Here is a 12,712-nt window from a genome sequence, read left to right as displayed (position 1 = left end):
TTCTCTGTTTCCTGACTGTGGCTTATTTTGATTCAAAGCTCAAAATACCCTTTTGTTGTTGTTGATTTTTAGTTGGATATTTTTCATTTCGAATTCAAATGTTATTCCTTCCTTCTTTTCCAGAAATAAGTCTGAATACCATCGCCCTCCACCTCTGCTATAAAAGTATTCCCTTCACCAGCCATCCACTTTCCCAGCCTAGGCAGGACCAAGGGCTGTTCATTCCATTTGTGCCCAAGAAGACCATCCTCTGATACACATGCAGATGAGGCCATGGTACAGTCCCTGTATAGTGATTGGGTAGTGGTTTAGTCTCTGGGATCTCTGCTTGGCAGGCATGGTTGTCCTTATGGGGTTGCAAGTCCCTTCAGCTCTTTCAATCTTTCTGTAATTCCTCCAACTGAGGTCCGGTTCTCAGTTCAATGGTTTGCTGCTAGCATTTGCCACTGTATTTGACATGATCTAGCTGTGCCTCTCAGGAGACATCTATATCCAGTTCCTATCAGCCTGCACTTCTTAGCTTCATCCACCTTATCTAGTTTGAAGGCTGTATATGTATAGGCCACATGTGGGGTAGACTCTGAATGGACATTCCTCTAGGCTCTGTTTTAAACTTTGCATCCCTATCCCTTCAATAGGGATTCTTCTTCTCCTTTAAAGGAAGGAGTTAAGAATCAGCATTTTGGTCATACTTCCTGAATTTCATTTGGTCTGTGAATCTTGGAGAATTTGAGCATTTGGGCTAATATCCACTTATCAATGAGTGCATACCATGTGTGTATTTCTGTCATTGGGTTAACTCACTCACGAGGGTATGTTTTAGTTCGTTCTCTTTGTCTATGAATTTCATGAAGTCATTGTTTTTGATATATCTGTAGTAGTCCATTGTGTAGATGTACCACACTTTCTGTTTCCATTCCTCTGTTGAAGGGCATCTGGGATCTTTTCATTTTCTGACTATTATAAATAAGGCTGCTATGAACATGGTAGAGCATGTGCCCTGTTGTATGTTGGAGCATCTTTTGGGTATATGTGCAAGAGAAGTATAGCTGGGTCCTCAGCTAGTGCAATGTCTAATTTTCTGAGGAACCTCCAGACTGATATCCAGAATGGTTGTACCAGTCTGCAATCTCACCAACAATGGAGGCGTGTTCCTCTTTTTCACATCCGCAAAAGCATCTTCTGTCACCTGAGTGTTTTATCTTAGCCGCTCAGACTGGTGTGAGGTGGAATCTCAGGGTTGTTTTGATTTGCATTTCCCACATAACTAAAGATGTTGAACATTTCTTTTGGTGCTTCTCAGCCACTCCATATTCCTCAGCTATGAATTCTTTGTTTAGCTCTGAACTGCAATTTTTAATAGGGTTATTAGTCTCCCTGCAGTCCAACTTCATGAGTTCTTTGTATATTTTGGATATTAGCCCTCTATCAGTTGTAGGATTAGTAAAGGTCTTTTCCCAGTCTGTTGGTTGCTGTTTTGTCCTAACCACAGTGTCCTTTGTCTTACAGAAGCTTTGTAGCTTTATGAGGTCCCATTTGTCTATTCTTGATCATAGAGCATAAGCCATTCGTGTTTCGTTCAGGAAATTTTTTCCAGTGTCCTTGTGTTCAAGATTCTTCCCTGCTTTTGCTTCTATTAGTTTGAGTGATCTGGTTTGATGTAGAGGTCCTTGATCCACCTGGACTTAAGCTTTACACAGGGCAATAAGAAGGGGATGATTTGTACTACTCCATATGCTGACCTCCATTTGAACCAGCACCCTTTGCTAAAAATGCTATCCTTTTTCCACTGGATGCTTTTGTCTCCTTTGTCAAAAATCAAGGGACCATAGGTGTGCTGGTTCATTTCTGGGTCTGCAGTTCTATTCCAGTGGTCTATCTTCCTGTCTCTATACCAATACCATACAGTTTTATCACTAATGCTCTGTAAACTGGTTGAGTTCAGGGATGGTGATTCCCAGGGAAGTCCTTTTATTGTTGAGGATAGTTTTAGCTATCCTGCGTTACTTGTTATTCCAAATGAATTTGCAAATTGTTCTATCCAACCCTATGAAGAATTGGAATTGAATTTTGATGGAGATTGCATTGCAACTGTAGGTCACTTTGGGAAAATGGCCATTTTTACTATCTTCATACTGCCAACCCACGAGAATGGGAGATCTTTCCATTTTCTGAGATCTTCTTCAATTTCTTTCTTCATATCATGAAGTTCTTGTCACACAGATCTTTCACTTGTTTGATAAAAGTCACACTGAGGTATTTTCATATGATTTGGGACTGTTATGAAAGGTGTCATTTCCCTAATTTCTTTCTCAGCTTGTTTATCTTTTGTGTAGAGGAAGGCTACTGATTTGTTTGAGTTAATTTTATACCCAGCCACTTTGCTGAAGTTGTTTAACAGGCTTAGGAGTTCTCTGTTGTAACTTTTGGGGTGTCCCATGTATACTACCCTATCCTCTGCAACAGTGATATTTTGACTTCTTCCTTTCCCATCTGTATCCTTTTGACCTCCCTTTGTTGTCTGAGTTCTGGCTAATGCTGGGGACAACATACAATGGAGACATCTCAGTAGCCTGCAGTAGCTTTTTGTAAAAACTGGTTGTTTCCATTTCTCCAAACCTTAGCCCTGGACAACGGCTGTATAGATTTCATTTGTGTGTGACTGCCTATCAGTTGGCCTTGGTGTACACAATTATTGTATTATATCTGACTTTCCTACTTCTTTCTCCTTCTGCTCTGGTGAATTCTGTGAAACTAGATGTTCCTTGATGTTATGATTCTTAGACAATTGGAAATTGATGCATAGGGGCACAGCACAGCACAGCCCTATTGGCCCAGGTGGATACTGTGTGTTCTCATCTTGGAAAAAATGTAATAACTGCAGAATTGTAGTTCCAGATTAGGGTTTGACTTGCAAAGACAGCTTGAAGAAAATAAGAGAAAATGAATTAGAGCCAACATTGGGACCCCAAGAAAGGAAAAAGTTATTGAAGTTATGAAGTAAGTTTTACATAATATTATAGACTAGTTAAGGAAGTATAGAATATATAAAATAATATACTAGTAAACTAAGTCTAACTACTGGAACCCTTATGAGAGTCATTGTGTGCAAGGAACAGAACGCTAGTGGAATTAGTGTGCTAAGGGTTACCTTGATTCTTTCTGGCCACTGCCTGGCAGTTTTGCCTATGTCATTTATCATTAGAGTGTCACAGGAAAATGCAATTAGCTGATCTCAGAGCTTTGGACTCTGAAGTATAAAAGTAAAGAGTTAAAGTTTAAATAATGATAAGTTTACAATTATTATTTGGTCTCTGAAGTATAAAAGTAAACAGTTAAAGTTTAAATAATGATAAGTTTACAATTATTATTATTATATTGGCCACAGGTCTGGGTATTGGGGGAAGCCTGAAACTTTGGAGAACAGTTGTAATTCTTAGTTCTTGGTGAGATGTAGTCATTCTTTGCATTTGATTTGGCAATGATTACACAATGTCTTTTTTCTACCTGCTTTTGGATTATTAATAAAGGACTGGGGCAAGAGAAAGGCTACGGAACATGTGAAGAGTAAATGAGAGAGAACATGAGCTAGTGAATGAGACAGTAAATGACAGAGCAAATGTAAGAACAAATGTGAGAGCGAATGAGAGAGCATGAGAAGAGCATGTGAAGAGTGAGTGGAGAGAGAATGTGAAGAGTGAATGAGGGAGCTAATGAGAGAGCGAGTCTGAGAACAAATGTGAGAGCCAGGGAGAGAGCATGAGGAGAGCATGTGAGAATGAGTGAGGAGAGAATGTGAGGTGTGTATGAAGATTGTGTGTGTGAGTGACAGGAGAGTGCATGTGGTGTGTGTGAGATATGTATGAGTTGTGTATGAAGAGTGTGTGTGTGCGTGACAGGAGAGTACATGTGGTGTGTGAGATATATATGAGGTGTGTATGAAGAGTGTGGGTGTGAGTGACAGGAGAGTGCATGTGGTGTGTGTGAGATATGTGTGAGGTGTGTATGAAGAGTGTGTGTGTGCGTGAAAGGATAATGAAAAGATGTGTGCATGATTGTGGGAGTTTGAGAAAAGAAAACTGCAATAAAAAAGGCAGAGTGCACAAAAGAATGCAGAGTGTGTGCAGCCTCAAGCTGAGAGAGAGAGAGAGAGAGAGAGAGAGAGAGAGAGAGAGAGAGAGAGAGAGAGAGAATGACTTTAAGCCTTGAAGTTGCCTGTCAGTTTGTACCCAAAGAGTCGTCTGTGGATATGTATTATGTGCCTTCCAGATATTCCTGCTTCCAGGTGAGAATTCTGATCCTGTGAGAGGCCAGGAAAGGCTGACAGAATGGCTGCAACCCTGAGGGCAGAGGACAAAATATTTGGCCTAGACCTCCTAATTTATCTTTTCACCTGAAGCCTTATTATTAAATTTTCTTACTGGAATAGGACTACGATCCTGGTGAGGGTCTTCTCTCTTGGATACTTAATCATTTCTTCGTTGTCACAGACTGTTTGAGCTTACTCCAGTCACTGGGAGTTACTCACACCTTCAAATTTGCTGAACTTTTCAGATTTCTAACATTTGTGGCAAACTGAGTGACAAAAGCAATGAATGTTGAGCACTTCGCTGGGGTCCAGTGCATATGGAGCTATGGGTGTATGGATGTGGTAAGTCCCTAGGAGTTACTCTAAGAAAGTAGGACTGTGCTCTTAGGACCCCTGCGTGACCTCACTTCACTTTGCCAGCTTTGTGGGCTTCTACACTGCTGGTCTGAGAAGAACTGAAAACTAATGAAATAGATGTGTAGCCTCCCATTACCTTTGTCATTGTTAGGATATTAGTAGGAGAGGTTTGATTGAAATATTCTCTCAAAAATATTAAGAAAACCACTGCCTCTTGTATACCATCTGGATGAAGTACCAAGTTCACAGACAGTTCTTCACAAACTTCTCAAAGCCAGCAAACTGGAGCATGAAGAAAGCCAAGTCCAAGGCATTCAAAACCAGCATCCTCAACAATGCCCCCAGGTAAGGCTTTGGTAAAAGACGGGAGGTACTGAGACAGTTGGCCCTCATACACTCAGAGAAGACTGTGCCAGGAGAATTGGGGAAGGATTGTGGGAGAGAATAATTATCAGTAGTCAGTGAGCAGAACGTAAAGTGAAAAAGAAAAAATATATAAATAGAAATAAAATAAAGTTCTTTAACAAAATGGGACACAATGTATTGCTGAACTAACTCTACTGTGTTTACACTTGCACATGCTTTATATCTTGAGAGACTAGATGTGATAAAGTAGGATGCCCTTGTTGTTTACATATATGATGTACACTGCAAAGATTAATGAAGTGGATAACATGCAGATCACAGATCCATTGTTCCCTCGCATCTATGTGACTCTGCTTCCCTTTTCAAAACTGTGGAAGCCTCTGCTCATCCAGGTCTCAGGGCTCAACCAAAATGCAGTCCCCTATGATCTCTGGCCAAGTGCTCTTGTGTTCCCAAAATTACTCTGCCTCTGGCTGCAGAGGCACTGAAGGGCCAGCCTTCACCTTCAAGGTGCAACCATTCTTTCAGTCTTTACAGGCTCTCTGTTACTCAACTGAAGGTTTCAGCAGAGGCCTTTCATCTCAATAACAGAAGCTTACCTAATCCAAAACATTGGGAAGCCATCCTACACTCCTGATTGCCTGCTTACCTGACACCAAACAACATACCTCTCTTCTTTATGCCTGTTTCCCTGATTTGAATGTAAATATTGTGTTCATCTGTGGCATTGATGATAAGAATAAAATCCTTAACATGAATAAGAGGACCATGCAGAGCATGGCTTTACATTCTATATACAAATTGAATAGCTAGAGGGAATTACCAAAGAAAACAATAAGAATCCTAACAACAATTACAGAAATTATGAAATGAAATAAAACAAAAACAAAAGCAAAAACAAAAATACCTTGTGGGTGCTGGTATTAAAGGCATGTATTAACTCTGACCAGCTTTAAGGTATTTCCAATAAAAAGCAAACAAACAAACAAAGAAACAGCCTTATTACAGTTGCAGCAGGTGCAGGAGAGAAAGCTGGGAGATATCCTGTGCTGCTGCCCCCATGCTGTGATTCTGCAGCAACAACTTCCTTGGGAATAGGAACCTATATGCAGTGGGATCCCTTGCTGGACCTGTCATCTCAAAAATGGGGGCTTCTCTAATCCAAAACCTTGGAATCCAGTTTACTTCAGGCCAGGAATGAAGTCAGCCATCATTAGGGAAAGAGCAAGGGAAAAATTACATAAGAAAAAATATGTGCCTATATCAGAAAAGATCCTCAACTTCTAAGGCCTCCACAATCTCCACCCCTCTCTTCTGAGCTGTGCATAGAGATGTTGTATAACTCCAGATGGTAGGAAAAGGCAGAGTTCTTCCCAGAAAAGTCATACATGATTTTCACCCTGATATCTGTGAGGTGAGGTGGCATCGTATCACAGAGTCAGCTCACCCGGGATAAGAACACAGAAGCCACAGATGACAATGCCAATGGACTCCCTCCTGAACTTATGGACCCATTAAAATTGAGGTTTAGCCTAACCTTAGGCCATTCCACTCCATGCCCATCCACCTGATTTTTATGTTTGCTATGAGTAAAAGATCAGAGTGGAGCCCCAAATATCCTCACGCTAGGACTTGGAAATTCAGGAAGAATGATAATGGAGAAGGGATGGCTATGTGGTTACAATGTGGTAACTGGGTTCTGACCAGGAAACTCGTCCTTAGCCAATGGAGACTTAAAGCCAGGCCTCCTGCTTGTTCCAGTGCAGGCTAAGACTTCAGGGTCAGGCCAGCTCCTGAGCCCCACACAGGGCTGCCTGCATACCCTTGTGACTGCATTAGAGCCAGAGTGCTCTCCGCCCCATCCTCTTCTCTCCTCTTTGTCACAGCCTTGGTCCCCAAGAGCACTTGTCAAACACCTTTATACATCTATGTCAATCTCAAAGTCAGATTCCCAGAGAATCAATCCCCATAGCTGACCATAATGAGTATTCTTTGTGTGTGTATATATATAATGTTGTAGAACACAGAATAGGGATTCTTGGTGAAAGCTTCGTGGACATGTGTCTTTGCACTGGGATCTTTCCACATGACTTAGATATCCTTGCCATGGGGTCATTACCAGTCACCTTGACATTTCAGTTTCGTTTTTCTTTTGGATGCTATCGCTGTTTGATGTAAGATCCAAGGCTGAACTTCCATACTGGGCTATGGTTTCAGACTTGCTTTACAGCCATATGGCCCTCGGGTTGTTTCCTTTTGATCCTAGAGGTTGATTAATATTTCCAGCAAGGCTTCCAGTACTTGATAGGTACATGCTGTCACAGCAGAGTTATACAGAATTAATATGCTGGCCTTCCTCTGATGGTGCTTACCTTTGCCAAGTCCTCAAACAGGGCAGCGCTTGGAAAAAAAAAAACCCTGCAGGCAAAGAAATCATATATGTGGGTCTACCCCTGGCTCCTTGAGAAATGAAAGAGGAATATGGTCTTGGCTTACTGGAAGTCTTATCCCAAGACTAGGCAAGGGGACTCCCAGAGAGCAGTAAGCCTTCTACTCATCCATCATAGTCTGTATAGCCTGTGGCTTTCATGTGGTCAGTGTGATGACCTTAAAATGTCCTAGGTATTTCTGCCATGTTCTGTCTCTATACCTAGACATGACCTCAGGTGTACAGTCACATTGGAAACATAAAAAGCCTTGCATATGAATTGTGAAATTCAATGTGTGTTATATTTAAAATACCACAATAATTGAGTGGCCATTGCTACAGTAAATATTATTAGGGGGTTTCTACCCCACCGTAGATCATTATTTCCCAAATAAAAGACACAAAACTTTTAGATTTAGAATAAGCCTTAAAGTACTAGAGCTGGGCAGACATCAACCCTCTGTGCTATTTTTTCTGCTTCCCTGTCCATAACCCTGAGGTATTGCTTGCCATGCTCTGCCTGGGTCACTCTTGTTCTGACAGGCTGCCCTCATGGTAATACACTCACGATCCACCTACCCTTTGGGGTGGTGTCTCCTTCCTTCCCCTCCATGTCCTTTCCTTCTCCTCATGGACCCTGCCTGAGCCCCCAGGCCCAGGGAAACTTTGCTCTGTTCCCTCTCTTCTGCCCAGCCCATGTTGTACGGATTTTATTAACCAATCAGGGATAACTTAGGAGGCAAAAAAAAATCTGGTATACATGAGGATCTCCTTGTCTTGGAGCAACCAGACCTTAGGGTACAGAATTTAGCATTTGAATATACACAAATGCCAGCACAGGCCAACCCATTATAGGTCGATCTACTTTGTAGTTGGACTCAAAGCTTGGCTCTCACACCCACTGGATCTTCAACCATGGAGAAGTTATTTTACCTTTGTGTTACTCAATTCCCCTATCTGCACAGTGAGGATGATAACGTGTGTTTAATTCACAGGATTGTCTTGGGGACTGACGAGTTAATATATCTAGTATTTAAACATTAAACACCATCTACTTTGCATAATTAATAAAAGTCTGTGGAAAGGGCAAAGTCATAAAGCCAGAAGAACATTTGATTTGGAAATGGGGCCATACAACTACCTCTAGTAACAAACTGAGAATCAGGGAATGGTGGAAGACTAAGGCCAGAGAATTTGGAAATCAAGGCCAGCCTGGGCTGCATAATAAGATCGTATCTCAAAATATCAAGAAAAGTCAGGTTCATAGTAATAATAGATCAAGAAATAGCCATTGTAAAGAATTTACAAAAAGCAAAGCAGTGGAGCAGAGTGGATGCTGTGTGTCAAGTCCCTCTGCTGTCCATCTCTGGGACCAAGTATGCATCAGATCAGTGACGGGAATGGGGTGCTGAGAGCCTGGAGCAAAGGGATGCTGGCTGCATGGCCACATTTGAACAGCACTAAAGCAGGACTAAATACTAAGAAAAAAATGCCATATTCAAACCATGTAAATTTTAATGTCCTCCAGAAAGGCAAAACCACAATAATTTTACTGTTTGTCAAGCTGCTTGTGTCACCAAACTTCTAATATTGGTAAGGATGTGAAAAACTCTTGTGATGCAAACCAGTTACCAATGAGAAGAGCAACCACTGTCCTGACCAAAGTGACCTGGATGCTGTCAAATAGGCCGAGGCAGCCTGGACAGCCATCAGAGTAAGTTTAACACACAGATATCTGCCATTTCAAAAGGGGGGAAATGAAGCCTGACTTTTCCCCCCTTTAAGCAAAACCAAGAATACTCCAGCATTGAGGCTTACAAATAAAAATATGCCAAGAAACTTCATAGAATATGCATTTCTCTTGTGTGTGCTACTGAATGTGTGTGTTTTGTATGTGTTTTGTGTGTGTTTTGTGTGTGTGTATGTGTGAGTGTGTGTGTGTATGTGTGTGAGTGTGTGTGAGTGTGTGTGTCTTGTGTGCATGTGTGTGTGTGTGTGTGTGTGAGTGTGTGTGTATGTGTGTGTGTCTTTGTGCACTAATGCTTCAATTAACTGCTATGGTGAATACTATCCCCAACTCAATTATGAAGCTTAGTATGAAGCTGTGAGTAGTATGTGGAGAGTGGTCACAAAGAATAATTAGGCGTCCTCTTCTGTTAAGTTGTCTGAGACTTCCAAATGCTGCATGCTGTGAGTGGGCCTTACATCTCAGCACACTAACTCTATTAAAGTATAATTCCCATGTATTTTTCTTAATCAATTTTCTATGAAAACCTTTAATAATTTTTTCTCCCATTCATTTTTTTGGAGGGGACAAGGGTCTTTGTTTTGTTTTTTCTTTTTTCTTTGTTTTTTCCTTGCTTATTTTAGGTCCACAGGATTTTCTGTAGCCTTTGAGGAAGTCCTAGATTTAGGACACTGGATCCATATACGTTAGGGAATTAACCAGTTCAGTGAGCACATTTTTTGTTTGTTTGGTTTCTGTTTTTCTTTTGAGATCTCACTGTGGGAACAGAGGAAGCCCTGAGGGAGTGCAGCCCTAAGTGGATGTGTGCTATAAATCTGATATGACCATGCCATGGACCCAATGCCATTTATCCATGGGGAAAAGGCAAAGGCCCCCATACCCCTTGAGGCTCAGAGACATGCCAAAGCCTTCGCAGGATGACATTGATAGTGTGTGCAGAAAAAGTCTACTCTACCTTTCTCCCTGGCCCCATCTGTATATTTACATCCTGAAGACTGCTCCCTGCAGAGACTGCTCCTACTGAGATTAGCTAAATCTGTCCCTTGTCAGTTACATATGCATAGTCCTCCCCTCCTTGTTTATCTGCATGTAATGCCCACCTCCTTGCTTCCCTGTGCAACAGCCCTGCTTTCTGGCCAGCTCTATATAATAAACATGCTGAGCTTCTGGGATGCTGCATTTTCTCCAGCTCATGGACCCAGCCTTCCCCATGTATGTTTGTCCAATGTCATTCTTCATTTCCTCCTCACCCACGGTCAGGCCCAAGTCCCTGGAGCCACTCAAAGGACTTGGCAATCTCAGTCTGCTCCACTTTGAAGGAAGTGCTTTCTACACTGAAATCTAAAGCACACAGTGGGTTCAGCTCCCTCTCAAGTGTCTTTGGTGAGGGTTGGGGTGGGTGTGAGACCAGTTACATTCTGACTATTGCAGAAGAGTAAAGGATTCACAGTTTGCTTTTGGTGAAGTTGAGCTCCCCAAGATGCTATCATTGCCAACGTTTTCCCAAGTCTCCTTCTAGGAGGTCAACTGACTCCTAGGTGAGTCTTTGGTTACACTGCCTCAGTTTTCTGTGGCTACACTGTTCAAATGGCACCCACTGGTCACACATGGCTATTTGAGATGAACTAAATTTAGAACTAAAGTCTGCCTCTTTAGTCACAGCAGGCAAACCAGGAGGCAAACAGCCAGCCAGAATCCCTAGCCAGAAACACAGCAGATTTAGAATATTTCTATCATCTAGAAATTTCTCCTGGACAGCAGTGGTCTAGGTTCTTGGTGTCTGGTTTTTCCTTCAGGGAGAATTACTTGCTGTACTAATATCCAAAGGTTTATTTTTAAAGCGACTTTAACAAAATATGACTTACTCATCCCCAAATTAATCCAGTTTAAGTGTACAGTGCAATGGTTCCCCATAAATCTACCCGAGTTCATCGCTACACCACAGAACAAAAGAAGGAGAGTGTATGGAGTTATGTAAAATGGTATGCAACAGTATTGACCACTGCATAACTATACCGCACTACTTTTGAATTCTTCAAAATTCAGGTCTTTTATTGATAGTTGTACAAAAATACATTATCCTAGTGTTGAGAAAATATTATACAGTATTTCATCTGGGCTTTATATTTCATTGAGACTTTAATATTTTTGTCTCTTTTGCTAGTATCGTTAGATTCTTTATAAGAGTTTTACTTTGTGGAGTTGGTTTTTTTTTTTTTTTTTTTTTTTTTTTTTTTGCCAATCTGGTCAGTATTGGATGCCATTTCAATATTCTCAGGATTTTGAGGAAAATAATACCACAATGATAAAGTGATATTAATTTTCTTTAGCCATTTACATATGTATATACACACATATGGGAAGTTATGTATACATATATCTATGCTATACTGTGTAGAATACAATTCTATTATACGTCAACATATACAGTTTACTCAATATGATTTCTGTGAATGTTATCACTCCTGGGGAAATATTAAGAGACTGAATAAACATGTACAATATTTGCAGAATGCACATAAAATTGAAGATGGTATATAATCAAAAATGTGAAATATATCACTTACAGTTTTCATATCGAACGCACTTTAAAATTTTAATAGATTAGAAAAATTTAAATCATCTTTACCCAATTTCATGTTTTTTTTCACAATGTATCTCCTGGATGATTTGAATTATAATTATATATGTTGCTCAAGATCCTTTTAACAACAGTAACCTAATGCCTTAAATGTGTTTCTGATATTTCTATTCACTTGATCACTGTTTAATAATTGTACCAAGTTGATAGCTGTAATTTTTTATCATTTTAAGAATGTAAATTTCATGTGTGTGTATACACTTTTGATCCTAAATCTTTGGAGGCATAGGCAGGTGGATCTCTTTTTGAGGTCAACCTGGTCTACATAGGAAAACCCTATCTTAAAAAAGCAATCAATAGGGGGTTGGGGATTTAGCTCAGTGGTAGAGCACTTGCCTAGGAAGCACAAGGCCCTGTGTTTGGTCCCCAGCTCCGAAAAAAAGAACCAAAAAAAAAATCAATCTATAAATAAGCAAATAAATAAAAAGAATTTAAAACACTTGAAATTAATATGAACATAATCACATCATTAATAACAATTGATTTTTTATTGCAGATAATTCATATAATCCATTTACAAAATGCTATATAGTGTCATATGGGACCTCAATTTCATCGTAAAATAAACCTGCTTTTCTCTTTTCATTGGTTGCTCTTAGTTAACATTTTCATACACATATATAATTTATTCTGATTATTCTCTCCCCCACATTGTCTCATCCCCTCCCCTATGACTTAAACTTATACAGTCTTCTAAATTTAGGCTTTCCAAATTTAGGATTTCTCTTTTATTTATTATAAATGTATATTCTTTTACTTTTCCATCTACATTTTATTATATCTTAATAAGAAACCCATTGTGTCATTAGCATTATCTCAGTGCTTGGTAGGAGACATTCACATTCTTCAGCAGCTTGTCATCAG

At 40.3% G+C, this 12,712-nt stretch overlaps 1 pseudogene; it reads left to right on the top strand.

Annotated features, from left to right (window-relative positions):
• The window catches only part of LOC134480454 (reticulocalbin-1-like), a 48,905-nt pseudogene that overhangs the window by 25,050 nt on the left and 11,143 nt on the right, over positions 1–12,712 (top strand).

This window comes from Rattus norvegicus, chromosome 9 (genome assembly GCF_036323735.1).
Source record: "Rattus norvegicus strain BN/NHsdMcwi chromosome 9, GRCr8, whole genome shotgun sequence".
In the NCBI taxonomy this organism is placed as follows: Eukaryota; Metazoa; Chordata; class Mammalia; order Rodentia; family Muridae; genus Rattus; species Rattus norvegicus.
Note: the sequence above shows the minus strand (reverse complement) of the source record. Positions and strands in the feature narration are given on the sequence as shown.